Source organism: Kogia breviceps, chromosome 1 (genome assembly GCF_026419965.1).
Source record: "Kogia breviceps isolate mKogBre1 chromosome 1, mKogBre1 haplotype 1, whole genome shotgun sequence".
Lineage (NCBI taxonomy): Eukaryota > Metazoa > Chordata > Mammalia > Artiodactyla > Physeteridae > Kogia > Kogia breviceps.
In genome coordinates, this window is record NC_081310.1 from 104,433,197 (window position 1) to 104,449,129 (window position 15,933).

Genomic DNA, 15,933 nt, shown 5'->3' on the forward strand with positions numbered 1-15,933 from the left:
GTCGCATAGTTTTGAATTAAGAAAAGTACATTTAAATTATCATTTACATACTGAGGATTGGATTCTTGGTGGTATTAAGGTTGACGTTTCCTTCTGTTTGTATTACACGAAGGGTTAATAAGGTTTGCATAACCTTTTCTTTGATGGCTTTATAGCAGAGCATTACAGGATTGCTGCCAAAACAGATTTTAACCCTTTTAATCGTACTGTTAATAACCACATCGTGCAGAGTACAGCCTATGCTGCACAGGAGGCAATATAGCTCTGAACACAGTTTTGACCTGATAGCCAATCAAGGAAAGTTTCCTAGAGATACTTGCCATTTTGGTTGCTATGGTGAGTTTCATATTTTGTGGAAACCACTGCTAGATGTCTTAAAATAGACCTTTGCCAAGAAAAACATTGGTCCAGTGGCATATGCTGGCGGAGCATTGCAAGGTTGCTCAAATTCCCTTCCTTTATTTTTCCCTCTCTCCCCTGGGGCAACTGCTCCAAGCATCAGCCCACTAGTCTGGCAGGCTAAGAATCCAGAAACTTGCTGCTAATTACAATGCTGACAATTCCCAACCTGTTTACTGGCGCCAGCAATCAAACCGCATCCTCTCGAGTGAACCAAAAAGCACTTGCTGGCTTTAGCTTCCTGAGGTTCCAAGCTGGCTATATTAATTACTGTTAACTTAAAGCTGTATGTTGTACAGAAGAAGCTTAATTAGCTGGTTTGAGGATTAAAATCTATCCTTTACAAATTTTAAAGCCTTCTGTTCTTGACCAAATTATGTGAATCCATAAAACATCTTTCCTTGGACAAAATGTTATTATTTTAGGTGTGGCTTCTCAGAGTCAATTTTGCAACTGTATTTATTACCTTGAACTAGGCACCAAAATAGATCAGAAGAAAATCTTTCTCTCCTTCTCTCTTTCTCTCTCTCCCCCTCCCTCCCTTCCTCTTCTCCTCCCTTCCTTCCTCTCTCTCTCCCTCCCTCCTTGCTTCCCTCCCTCCATGTTTCAACTCTTTATCTTTCTTAGAGTTATGTTTACATTTTGTTTTTAAAAAATTGAAGAAAATAATAAGCATAATTATTTACAGTTAATGAAAAAGGAAAACCTTTTGATGAGGACAAAATGGTCAAAAGATATATATTTATCTTGGTAAATTTAAAAACCGTAATAGTTACTTACACTATTTTTCAAGTGAACTCTCACTGCTGTGAGTGAGGTCTGATTTGGGAACAGTCATCTTTTGAGTATAGGAAGTATATACCTTTGATTGATAAGCTGGGTGACTACACAGTGAGAAATCACCCTCTCAGGCTCCTAAATGGTTAGTATTACAGGTAACCCACCACATAATTTTCATACACAGCATAATAGCAATGGACAAGTGTTTAGTAAAACTGAGAATTTTATTTTGACTCTATTCTAATCCAAGAGTCATTCTGTCTTTATTCAAGATAGTTTTGAATACTTAAAAGCTGAAATAACAGAGAGTAAATACAATTTTAATTTGTATATTAAAGACGTGACTTGATTTCTGTTCTTCTGTGTGAAAATCATTCAGTCAGTGTTACTTACTAATCTTATTTTAAATTTTCCATTGAATGTACTACATGACAAATATTTGTCACTCCAATCTTTCAGCCAATATTTTCATCTGGGAGCTTATTAAATTGAGCTGATTTAATTGAGATTAAAATTTTCCTTGTTTTACTGAAATATTGCAACTTGGGTAAAAGATCAAGCTGTTCCTTTAATTATGATTTATGTTTGTTTCAGCATTAACATTCATTTGGCCTATAAAATCTTCCTAGATTTTGAAAAAAACCTATCCATAAGCACACTGCAGACCTTTAGAATCTATTAGCACATTCACATCTGTATATACAATATTTGAGCTTGAAAAAGTTTAAATCAGATGAATCACTGACTAGTAAGGATAATATAATTATTGTCAGATACCAGGAAAAGCAAAATTATAAGAAAAACCTCAATGTTGAAGTTTTAGTGTGATGTGTTAGAAAGAAAACATCCAAAAGACTTAGAAAATGGGTTCCAAGTATTAACTGGGTGTCTATGGGGAAGTTACTTAGATTCCCTGTGTTGTGAGGATTTCATGTATAAAAAGTAGAAGTATGACCATACACCAGATAACTGGATCTGAAATAGAAAATTATCATGAGAACTAAAAATCGTAAGAATGTACTATAGGCTTATCTAAGACTCATGAAATTTTGTATTCTGTGTGGATAATGAACTGGGAAATAATTACATCAAAAGAAAACTAATGATCAAGTGGGAATGCTATGTCTTTGGACACAAGAGCCAAGCCAGAGAAGAACAAATGTGTCAACCTTCTATAACTTTACCGTTGTTAATTAACAAACAGTCCTCTGCCCTAAAATTTAAATTGCAGTGAAAAGGAAAAGCTAGACTCTTAGACACAAGTGTCTATTTTATACTGAGAAATATTGCTAATACTGTCTTAAACAAATCCCCCTAGGTAACTTTATTTCTAAAGCAGGGATTCAAATATAAAATATGTCTTTTCCAATAGAAAAATGGATTAAAAAGGCTTTTTAAAGCCATGTTCCCCTTAGGCTTAATTTTCCACAAGTCTGTCTTTTCAGACTGATGATCTTTCCTTTGACCTGTGAAACATCCAGATTTCATGCCTTTCTCAATTTTCTACCTGTAAGTTAGGCCCATTTTACTCAGACACTATTTCTATTTTAATTGATTCTATACCATTTCTATATAGTTCTATAGTAGAGCATGACTTTCTATCTAAATAAAAGCAAGAACTTTTGCATACTATGAAAGAAACCCTACTATATAGTTACACTATATAAAATCAGTACCGTCAACTTCCCATATTTTGGGAAAAGGACACTATATAAAAAAGATCTCTTGTAAAGTTTCCAAAAAATTGGTATTTGTTCAATGTGCATTGGTACTAGCTATTAGATCTGCCAATAAAACTGCCACATATAATTTCATTATTGTTTCTTTAACACATCACCCCAAACTGCATGATCCTCTCTGCAGTTCACATCCTTAATATGGTTACTTGCTATCACTGTCCCTTGCCTCTTGTCAAATCCAATTGTTATCTGCACAAATCGCCAGATCTAAATGTGAAACTGTCTAAAAAATTTAACATCAACACTGATTCTTAATATAGCAGCCACAACTAACAAAAACCTGTTTGGAGTAAAGAATTTCGACTTTGTCCTAGTATTAAACAATGTCAGAGCTGTTTTGGACAACTATATCCAGCAATAGAAAAGAATATGAGATATTTTAATTAAAGTGTAAGTAAATGGCTTCTGAACCACATGCTCCTATCACCAGAAATCTATTTGAAATCAATTGCTTTTGAAAGCTTTATAGAACTTTTATTAAGCGTATTCTCAAAGTTTTAAATGGACATGATTTGTCATATCCATCATTAAACTGTGGATGAAACATTATGTAAATTATCTGGATAAAACAATAGCTGACAAGCCATATTATTTTAATTTTTAAAAAATGGGTGTATTCTTTTGTGGTTAAAATGTTAACTTATATTTATTATACTTGGAACATCCAGGAGAGTAACACTTCTCAAATAAAACTATTAATTAAGTTTGCTTGTAATTTAAATTTGCTTTGCTAGTAAATAATGAAAAAAAAATATTGCACAGATCCTGACCTTAGAAAATATATATCACAGTAATTATTATATTGGATAAAATGAATTTCTATTTATTATTTGTTTAACATTTTATGAATTCTTCTAAGTATTTATAAATTTAATAGTAAATAAAATATATTAGGTAACATATTCTACATCAGACTTCACATAGAATGAAATGAGTCTTGATTAAACAGTTACTTGCAATTTTAAAAAGCATACCAGCTTAAAAGAAATGTTCCCACAGATTTTTCAATTATTTAGGAGTTATATCTGAGAATCAGAGAAAATGAATTTTCTATCTTAGCAAAGAATAAAAGCACTATTAACACAACGTTATAAATCAACTATACGTCAATTAAAAATTAAAAAAAATAAAAGCACTATTAAACAAATTGAGAATTAGAGTTTACATTAACATTAAATTAAACTTAAATACATTTAGTTCAATGGCCATTTTTTTAAAATGACATTAACTATGGAAAAAATGTAAAGTTCTGTATTAACGTGTCCTGAAAGGATATAGTTGCTTTCACTAAATTAATAAATATTTTAAAGCAACTATCATTTGCCAGACACTGGACTAGATATTTTAAAAGGCTGTACCATTGCTATGCTATTTTAGGATTAAATATTCTAGACAAATATTAGTCCTTTTCTTTTTAACAGAATGAAAAATAGTAATTTCCCCATTCCTCTAAAAATTGTAATTAAATTTAATAGCAGAAACATTTACACACAGAATAAACATTTTAAAAGGCCCAATGTTTATTCTTTACCCACTATTATTGTATACATAGACTTTGAAAAGAGTTGTTTGTGATTTGGTCTTATTAACTTGAAATATTTTTGAGATGTATCCATGGTTTGAGAGCCTCACAAATATTATACATATAGAGACATACACATACATGCATTCCTACAAAAACACACTAGGATGAACCAGTAAGTCATTCTTTCGGGGCTTTTCTTTCCCACTGAAACTTCAAATAAAACTCAAAGGGTGAAGAAGTGACAAAAATGTCGCCATGTGCTCATGTTTTAAAATTTTAAGTAAAGATTGTTTAAGTAAAAACAATTTCCTGTTTGATATCCAGACAAAATATGTTGGTGAATACCTTTGAAAGATTTATGTCTTCTTAAAAGCTGCTTTCTTAGTTGTGGTATCGATTTGCTCACCATCTATCTACATATAAAATAAAGAGTAGAATTCAGGCCAAAACAAAAAGGTTATTTTGGAAATGGAATTCATGAGAGGTAGAAGGGCCTTGAGAGGATCTAAATCCAGCCCTCCTGTTGTGGATGAGACCCTGAGCGCTGTGCAAGCCCTGTGGCTAGTCACAGTTCACAGCAGAACCTGTACTGAAAATCAGATTTCCCGGCCTTTATTCCAAAGTTCTTTCACCATAAGATGCACTCTCTTTCATTAAGTATCATATAATTGAGGAAGAAACAAGATTCAAGTTTTTTGCATATAACTTCCTCAATTCTCTAACTTGCTTTGTCTTTGTAAACACTGTGAAATCCTGTTTAAAATAATAGTTATGAAAATGAATTGTACATGAAACTGGACCCATAAAGTAACCATTCTTAAATTAAATTCCCCAGAAGTTATGCATAAAATAATTTAGAATATTTGTTAAGTCTTATCCTAATATGTTTCTATTGTAAAGGAAAAGATGTTTTTGTAATTATGCTTCTGATAGAATATTAGGCATGGCATTCATTCATTCATTCATTCTTCTTGAAGTCCCAAAATGAATGGAATATTTACCAGATATACAAAAACAATCTTAAATAAGTAACTTTAGTTTATCTTGGGATTGTTTGAAGCAATTCTTGAAATTGGTCACATTTGCTCACGGAGATAAAAATAGACCTCAAACAATTAATTTCCACTTGTGTATTGGATATAAATTTGTTTAAATTACAAGAAATATCAATTTTCTAGTTAAATTGTATCATTGTTATGAAAAGAATTTTTTAGAAAGTGTCTCTTAAGAGCACACATTTTATTTAAGTTTAAAAAACAGACACTACTTTCAAATTATGCAATTATGCCACTACTGTAATGTAACTTGTCAACTTGAAAAAAGTGTACTATGATATAAACTGTATTTTAACCATGAATTGTATCAGTAAATGGGCTACAGCAATATAAGTGTTTTTTTAGTTTGAAATTTGAGGTTCAGTATTGTTTTGAAGCTAATAAAATAAACACAGGAAGCCTTATTTAACATCCTTTGAATATTTTAAAGTTCATAGCTTATTCTTGGCTTTTTAAAAAACTTTTAGTTTCAGCTATAGGTGTCATGTGTATAAATTTTCAGATACCATGGATTGTTACTGAATCTCAAAGGGTATTTCCACAAACACAGCAAATGAAAAGTGTTGTCTTTACACTTGTATAGACAGTATCATACTTTTCATTGGTTGTGGAGAACAGACTGTCTTACTTAGCTCTCATTATTAACCAGGAGAGAGAACTCAAAACTCAGAACGTAAAAGATTTAGGTAGTCACATATTTGTAATCTGGGACAACAATATAAATATTAGGACACATTGGTTCCACCGTCCGTCAAGCTGCACTCAGCAAACTCAACCAGGTACTAAACATATTTCAAGAAACTTAAAATTTCATAATATCTCTTTAGCTTACAGTTTTCGCATGAATTGCAATGTATTCTCAATGAAAAAGCTTATAATAAACACTCACATGAAATGTTTGGTAAATTTAAATTTGAGTTCTAAGTCATGATTTAAAGTATAGGTGCCAGAGGAGAAAATCTCAAAACATTTGAAAAACAAACTACCACAAAACTCATTGTTTAAAACATATTTAGCACTTATGTTTATAGGCGTATAACTACCAATAACTATATGTAATAGCTAAATACGATAATAAAACTCTTTAAGTATTGTCATTAATATGTTTTCTTTGTATTGAGAACATTTATCATCAAATAAATTTACTTTCAAATAGTAAGTCTAACATGCAGATTACACTACTTTATAAGAGTAAGAACATCATCCTGTCATTTCTGTGATTCAGTGACAGTGGCAACTGTACAGTATTGAAAAGTTGGTGAATAATAGTGAGCATCTTATACTGGCTTCTGTGTCCTTAGTCCTTCTCTGTCCTACATAAAAGCACAAAATATTCCCCAATATACCCATCATCTCCACCTAGACAAAAAAAAGTCTATTTTTATACTTGAAAATTTACTAATACTGATATGGAATATAATTTAAAAAATGGTAATATGACTTATGGAATTTTCCTCCCATTAAAATGTACTTCATCATTCTCCTTTGCCTGGACATTCATTGATAGCACTGTTCTAGTTCTAGACTGGCACTGCTGTAACACCAAGAAACATATCATTCTAGAGCTAACAGTGGACTTGGAGAGAGATCCTGCCTCCAGGACATGATTATTTATTTTAAAATGTACTTGGTCAGAATCATCTGAACAATAAATTTTTTTGGTATTCACACAGAGGTTGTCACGACCCTCAATGGCTCTTTAACCCTGAAAACCACCATTCCCTGAACTTCTATTCAAGCAAAAATATCAGAACATGATTCACAAACAAAATATAAAATCAGAAAATTCTTTGTGAAACGCAGTTTCTGTCAATCTCCTTACCTGAGACTCAGTAGTAAACCATCAACCAACATGGTGTTTCTTATACCTATTAATGAATATCATGTTATAAATTTGAGTGTTCTAGACATATAAATTTCAATGAGAAAACTAAAATTTTCTATCAAAAGCCATAAATTGTGTTCATAAAGATTTGAGTACTTAGGCAGACTTCATTAAGGTAAAAACAGTAGACAAAAGCAATTTTCACAAGTTTTCTCCTTCCCTGTCCACTGTGCCTTAAGTATTACTGTCAAGTAAACAGTCTAAGCTGTATCCATATGCTTTTCTCAGGTAGAAATTGTATCACCTTTGTAAAGCAAACCATATTTTAGAAAAAGGATGCATACCCTTCTAATATTTGGACATGAACTGAAAAAGAATCCACCTATTATGATTCCTTAAAATCACTTGTATCTAGCATGAAAAACATACACAATCACTTCGTACTTCTTTAATCTTGTCTATGGATACCAACAGGGCAAAAGTGATAACATGCTAGTGGTGATGTAATTTAAAATTCTATTTTCTGAGGGAGAAAAACAGCTGCCTTATAACAATAACAATTAACTACAGCAATTTCAATTTAATAAAATTTGGGGGATTTTCCTCCTTCTTATCTAAAAAGGCCAAGTATGGTAAAACCCATATTTTTTTGTTTTGTTTTGTTTTGTTTTCTAAATTTAAATAGGAACCAGCTCAGTCAGACTGACACCTAATGGAAACTTTTATAAGAAATAATTCTGCACAGGAAAGAAAGCAATGAGATATGTAGTTAAACCACTTGAACCAAAAATATCAGATACTTTTTGTGACCATGAGATGAGTACAGGTTTCCTCTAGATTTCGTCACTAGCATTTAAAAGTATTCCACTCTAAAAAATTATTATTCATTTATGAAGTAATTGCGATCATAAGCTAAAGTACCAGTGGTGAAGAACTGAATGAAATAGCTTATTTTTCAAAAGTTCTTCCTTATTCTCTCAATAAATGCCAGAGTATTACATCTTTCATTTCTTGCAAACTCTGTCACTAGGTTCCCAACTCCCTTTCTGCCTTTCAATCTCATACACTTATTTAACCAACCAGCATGAGGCCAACTTTCCAAAGATCACCGAATTACTGGATTATGCAGCTTCTCTCTACTTTCCCAATTTCCTAATGAAACAAGGGCACCAGTAGACATATTGAATTCTGTTAAATACACAACAAGCACAATATTTAAAAGCCCTTAATCACCAACTGGTGAATCCCGAGAGAAAGAGGGGTAATTCATGGAACGATGAAGGAAGGTACAGCAGTTTAAAAATTCTCTTGCTAGTGATAGAATTTCGAGTGCAAAGATAGTATCTGTGTTTTCTTTTCTACTTAGACTCCTTCTTAAAACGGAATCGCCAGCCCTGGGAGCTTCTGAGAAGGGCCACCACTCATTTTCCTTGCAAACAACCTTCCCTGAGCGCAAAAGCTATGAGTGTTGATACCCTGAATGCGGGATCAGATGCGGTGTGGTAGGAATAGGGACAGGGAGAGGCGTGGCATAGTGTACCCTTCACTATGAATCCAAGACACTGGAAGAAAGGCGAGACTCTAGATGGGAAAGTGTGAGAGTGTGCCTGCCTCCTCTGGGGCACTTGGCTCTCAATGTCTCCATGGCTCAGGGCTGCTCTGGTGGGCAAGAACCCATCGGGGTACATGCACGTCGCGCTCGGGAAAGGCCAGTCCTCCCAAGGGAAAAGGTGTCTGGGGAGTAGCTCGGTTTAGAGCTGGTGTGGGAGCGCCGCGAAGGAGAGCGTCGCAGGCTTCTCTCTCTTTCTCTTTTTTTCCCCTTCTGCAGCTTCGACTTCTCAGGAATTCAGTCTTCGCAGCCCGTGCACAATCAGTGGCCACCACGCAGATAAGAAACTTGGTCTTAGGGTCCTAGGAGGTTCTTGCTGAGCGTCGTGGAACCTTCTGGGGGCCTGGCACTTTCTAGTCCCCAGCATTTTCTCCTTCCACCTAAGAAGCGCCGCCACTGGACAGGCCCTGGCGCCTCCCTAGAGGGAAAGGAGAGTTGCAGAGCCGCGTGGTCTGAAGCCCAGAAGAGCTGAGAGTTGGAGCCTCCTCGGCCAGCGTCTTCTCCGGTGGATCATCTTTTCCAGCACCATTTTGGGCATCTCAACTCCCGCCACAGCCGGCTGTCCTCAGATGTGTCCGAGTGTGCGAGGGCGGGGGCGGAGTCGGTGGGTGGTTGCTAGCTCTTCGCTAGGACCCCTCCTCTGTTGGACAAATCCGTAGGGTTTGATCGTCCATTAACATTTGAAACAAACAAGCAGAAACTGTAAGTAGAAGTAGGGAAAGGCTCTCTCTTCCTCTAGTCCCATCGCAGCAGACCTGAGAAGGGGAACGTGCCTTGGGTTTGCTGATGTTTGAGACTCATCCTAACGGCAGAGGCAGGGAAGACACGACGAAGAGGTGTCCCAAAGAAACTGGACGACTGAGCAGTCCCTGCCTGCCCCACCGCTTTCGGGAAGGTTCCAGTTCTGTGCCAAACGGCAACCAATCCGGTTCCCATGCTGATTCTCCACCCCTTGGAGGAGAATCCGAAAAGAAAATATGGGCCCCTGAGAGACCCAACACACTTCCAGTCTGGAAGTTCTGGGGGACCCGGGTCCGGGTCTCCCGCCCGCTCCCCACCCGGGCCTCCAGGTCTGGCTGCGGAGTGGCACGGCTGGGGGTGGGGCCCGGGATTCGCGAAGTCACAAGCCTCCGCGGTTTGCGGGGGCACCTTCGCCCACGGACACGCCCTTTCTGCGCAGGCAGCCCGCAGCGACCCTCTGCTGAGCTCCAGCTCCTCACTCGCGACGTTGCCAAACTGCTCAAGGCCTTTCCATCACTCCCAACTTTCGAGATTCGCCCGGGCCGCCGCGTCTCTCCCCGCAGCCAGACCCCAACGGGGAGAGGAGCCTGGAAGGCCGGGGACGCCGAAACTCCCCGCAGGCTTCGCGGAACAGACCCTCATCCTTTCCCCGCCCCTCCCCTCCGCCTCGACCCCCGCCCTTCTGCACGCACCCATTCTACAGCTCCGGTCACCAGAGGCGCGGCGCACACAGCCCTTCTGGTGGGATGTGTCTTGCGATCACCTAACACGCGACCCAGAGCGAAAACACCGAGGAAAGGAAAAGATCAAAAAAGTGCTACCTTGGCAACCACAGGCGTTTAGAGGCCAGCTGGTGGGCTGGGAGGGGCGGCCGCTGCCCGCCTGCCGCTGGTACTCTCCTCGACTACGCGTATTCTTAAGCAATAACAACGTAATCCGTATTATCCACCCAAGAATACCCGTCACCGAAGAGAGTCAGAGGACCAAGCTGCTGCTGCCGCTGCTACCGCTGCCGCTGCTACCGCCGCCGCCACCAGAACTCTTGCTGCTGAGCCCGCCCCTGGCTGGGGCTGGGCTGAGCTTGACCGGGACCATAAATCCATAACTCGATTTCCCTAAAGAAGGATCCAAAGCTGTGCTCGGCTGCTTCCTGCCCAAATCCAAATGGCTGCTCTATCTCCAATTCTGAAAGACAAATCACAAAACCAACCACTTAACACAGAAGAAGCGTGCACTCTTCTCAGTGAAGAAGGAGGATGTGGGAAGGCTCTTTGGGCACAGGGTGGGCGTGACAAGTAACCTTTAGTTTACCTGGTGCTCTCCCAGTGCCTTCCTCTGTCCTTGCTCTGCTTGGTACCCCTTCTGGTCTCAGCCAGCCCACTCTAGGTGCTTTGATTGAGTGTCATGGCAGCGAGAGAGCCCTGTAAGAGACATGCATAGTTAAGCACACAAATATTACAAATGTATTTGCTTAGACGGCTTTAAGAAGAAGTGAGGCTCAAATAAAGATAGGGTCATGCATGGGTGAAATTTTCAGCAGTGTGTTTTGGAAATGCATTTTCTCAAGCCCAAGATCACAGAAAATAAACACTCATTCAATTTACTACTTGAAATCAAATACTTATAGATCTACAAAAATAGTCATCTCTCCTTTGAAGGCCTTAGAGCTATACAACATAATGATTTTTAAAGGGGAAAAAAAAGCTTCAAAGCACATAATAATTAAACTCATTTTCCATAGTATCAGAACTCACTGAATTGACAAGCTGGTAGAGTTTCTATGATTTGGGCACTGTTTTGTAGTACCACAATGTGTAATTCCATAGCCCACATTTTAAATATACAGTATAAATACATTGCTGTACAGTTGTTGTGAACACCTCTACAGAAAAACCTTTGAAGCTCTGTCTTCATTAAAAAAATTTAAGAAAAAAAACCAGTAAAAACTCATTTGCAAATTGACTGTAATTTTGGTTTCCAGAGAGAGAATCTCTGTGATTCTTTGATGATCAATATGGCTCTTACTGGAAAAGCTTTGTCTTAAGATCCTGCAGTGAATATTCTGATAATAGGGGTTTATTGTTCACTAAATAAAATGAACAAGTGCAACGTCACTACCCAAGACATGTTGTGGTTCCATTAGAAAGTTCTCAATTTGCTTTTCCCTTTACTCTCAAATACATGGAAGTACATCCATGTGAGTGGGATAGGGAGGGGTATATGGAAACATGGCAATAGACATTATGATTCCTCAAATTATGTAAGTGCAAATAGCTCTTCATCAAGGGATAATTATATAACAGAATCTCTCCCACTACCACAACTCATCTTTAACTGACCTGGTTGCAATTTAAGGCGTTTAGGTCGTGCTTTCTCTTATTACTGTTATTTTTTAAATATATGACTGCTCCAACATACCAACTCATCATTTTCCTGACATGTTACTTACAAATAGAAAAATCAACATGAATTCTAGGTTTTATGAACAGCTGTTTAGTATATAATGCCTGATGCCTAAAATAACTCAAAAGAAAAGCAGCATTGCCCAATTAGTAGCCTATTTTACAGTATTTTCAGATGACTTTTAAGTACACCTTTCACAAAAAGACTGATGCCAATTAAACAAATTAATAAGTGCTATTTTCTGCCATTACCTAACATAGCTATAAAGTGAAGCTTTTCTCTGGGGATGCTACAACCAAACACACACACACACACACACACACACACTCACACAGAAAGCTGACAGGTTCTCTTCAGCTTGAACTCCTAGAAACAAAAGCCCTTAGGGAAAGTAATGCAATAGTCTGTGAGCAAAGTGTACATTTGTTCCTGAACTCTTCCATTTAAAATCAACTAACATTAAAAGGAAAATAAGAAACACATTATACAGACAGATTTTGATTTAGTAAATAGAACATTCCTTTTGAATTAAAAAGGATTATCAAGGGATATATACACCACACACACAAACACACACACATACATATATGCATATACATACATACATACATACACAACAATACATGGCATATCAGAATCACAGCATAAATGCCCACACAGCTTTTCAATGCTTTCTGAGTAATCTCCTTTAGTTTTGCTTCCTCACAATTGGAATAAAGCACACACACACACACACACACACACACACACACACACACACACTGACCCACAGACTCACACGCTTTAAGAAACTAGAACAACGCAATCAATATGCTTTCTTTTTATCCAAGTAGTCAGTGCCAGTCCTTTCCCTACCTACCTAAATGTTCTCCCAGCTTCAGCACCTGGACGAGTGGACAGCTCAGCCCGGGCCGATTGCCGGCAGCACTCGCAGCAGAACTGACTCTCTGAGCTCTAACCAAAGCTCTCTCGTGCTTCCGCGGGGCAGCCTGACTTACGAGAGAACACCATTTCCTACGAGACCACTGCCGCTGGGTGCATATTCAATTCAAGCCTCCTTAAGCTGTCGGATTTCCCCCACCCATCCACCCTCCCCCCTTCTCCACCCTCCACACAAAAACGGAAAAGGGAAAAAAAGCCCAATACCATCAGGGCGTTTGTTGATTAACTTACTTTGCTTTTGAATATTTAGATACTGCTAGCGGAGCAATATCAACGGAGGCTTAGGTCTGCATTAAGTACCTTTGTTCATCGACTCCTGCAAGCCATGTTTATTAGAATCTACATTTCTCTAGCTCCCCAATAACTAGAGGTGTGTTTTGCGGGCAAGGGCTTTCAGCACCTTTTGATCTCTCAAGGCCACCGCGACTGACTGCCAGTCCCCACTACTTTCCCACCCTGTCCCCCGCACTCCAACACCCATCCCAGTCAAATGCTTGGTAATTTGCGACCAAATATACATAAAGAAACGCGACAAAGCAATCGGTTTGAGGAAATAAGCCAATTAAGCTAAAGCAGAAATGCTTCTCTCTCTCCCCTCCTCCCCCTTGCCTCCCTCCCTCTCCCTCTGAAGTAGAAAGGGGGAAACACCGAGAGGGAAAAAAATCGGGAGGAGTGTGATAGTCGACTCTTACAATCAATGGAAAAACACTATACACATCTTCCTGAATAATACTGTCGTTCTCAGACAAAAAGCAACACATTTATCGATGTAAACATAGTCTCCCTGTTCCACACATCCTACATCCTTTACGTTTGCCGAGATTTGTCTTGCGGTATAGCAAAGTAACTGTCACAAATCCATCTCGATTGAAGAGCTTACCCTCTAAATCCAGGTTTCAAGCGGAACTCCAACTGTGTGTAGAAGCCAGAGAGTCATCTGATGAGCAGTGAGGTAGGCTCTGGGTATGGGAGCTGCTTCCCTCGGAGCGCCGGGTTACAGTGTTAACAAGCCCTAGGAAGGGACCTCGGTGCCTTGCGCTGGCTGTGCCCCAGTGCCTTCGCATGGTGGCGGCTTGCTCACGCTTCCGAGGAGTCCCAGGCGGTAGCCTTCAGCTGATGCGAGCTTCCAGAAAGGAGTGGGGAAGGGAAAAAAAAATCATCTAATGCAATCAAATCGATCTGATCTACACCATCTGTCGCCTGCCACTATACACAAACGTTAAAATAGGAAAACGGAAAACACTGACAACCCGAGAGGGCTGGTCTGCAAAGAGTTCATTTTTAGCAGAGCATAATTGGGTATGGTCGGCGTATAGTTACAAAAGCTGCTGTTAACCATCCAGTAGTGGATCCCAAACATGCTAATGGTGGATTAATTGAGGAAGATCTGACGTGCAAGCTTCATAGTCTCTTATTCATGACTTCCCAATGGGAAAGGACCAATGCCTTGTGGGACCATGGTAACATACAGTCAAAAAGCTGCTAAGAAAATGGCTGTGTGTTCACAGCACCTCTCTCTGATAACAAACATATGTCGACTAAAACGGTTTAGTAGAATGGGGGGGGGTGTTGGAGAATAAAATTTTCTTTTCCAGTATAAGCAACCCCATCTTCCTTCCTTAAAGAAATGCAAAAATAGATACCATATCTTTACCACAGTGGAGGAAAAAAGATGTTTTAAAAGATTTTTTTTCAAGATTAAATTCTGCCATATAAAAGAAACAACACTCCTGTGCAGCAATTCTAAAAAAAAAAAAAAAAAAAAAATCTATTATCATTTTTCCCTTACTGTGATCAGAGTAGATCTATAGCATGTGCAGTATATAGAAACTCAGCCCAGTTAATCCCACCAGGATTGACTGGATGTTGTTTAATGCCAGATACCTTTTTGATTTCCTGAAATCAGGATGCCTCTTGGGCAGGACATTTTGCATCACTGAAAATTGACATAATGAACGTTAAGTGTGATTGCAGTGAGGAGATGGGGAGAGTTTTCTTTTTTAATTCTACAGTTATTCCCTCTGGCCAAAATTCCTTTTGGACTGTTTCCAGTCTTTCCTGATCAGCTGATGGGGGAGGTAAAGGGAAGGGGAGGGAGTGGAGATACGGGGTCAGGGGGGAGAAGGAGGAGAGAGACTGTAGATTACCAATAGCCAATAAATTCAGTTCTATCTGTAATAAAAAACTATGGCAATAAAAGAGATCACTTACTAATTGCTGATCATGATATTTAAATATAAATATAAACCCGTTTTTAAAATTAGTGGTTTATATGTGGAAAGAAAATAGTGCAAACAATAGAGTGACCATCCCTTACCCATTTGTGTTTTTAAAATTAAAAAAGGAATATAGAGTTTATTATCTAGATATGTGATGTTCTTTTATTATCTATGTCCAAATAGGCCGCATTTCCTCTAATTTTGTCATCCATTTGAACGCTGAAAGCTGTGTTTATTTTGATTTGGCTGCCTTTGAGAATATAAATTACATATATTCATAGTAAACAATTAGTGTTTAGGATAATTCTTGAGATAGCTGAATATGTCTTCTGAAACTTTGATCATCTCTTTAAGGAAAAAAAAACACCTCACAGTTATGAATTAGATTAGTCTCAAAATATAGCTTGAAGACAAACCAAACAATTTACCTGATCTTTTGTTTCAATATACATTAATTAAGCACTCTTTCCAACCTACACAACATTCCAGGGTCATAGTCAGAAATCCAAGTCTAATAGCTCAGCAACCTTTGTTGTCATTCGTGTCAAGCTATTGCCCCCTGCAGGTTAGGCTGAAAGTGCAGGCAGAATTTGGCCAAGTCCTCAGAAATTTATGGTAGTCATGTTACTCGTTCCCTCCCAATACTTAAGTAGAGTCCATTTATTAACTTTAAGTTTGTTTACATCATAGTTTAAA

At 38.1% G+C, this 15,933-nt stretch overlaps 1 long non-coding RNA gene across 1 annotated transcript in view; it reads right to left on the reverse strand.

The window, feature by feature from the left end:
* Window positions 1–14,392, reverse strand: part of LOC136794468 (uncharacterized) — a 105,465-nt gene extending 91,073 nt beyond the window's left edge. Inside the window, exons 1-3 of the long non-coding RNA XR_010841262.1 lie at window positions 13,899–14,392; window positions 10,985–11,094; window positions 10,495–10,858 (exon numbers count right to left, since the gene is read on the reverse strand). This is a non-coding gene — a long non-coding RNA (uncharacterized lncRNA). The remainder of the gene's footprint in view (window positions 1–10,494; window positions 10,859–10,984; window positions 11,095–13,898) is intronic.
* Window positions 14,393–15,933: the final 1,541 nt, after the last annotated feature.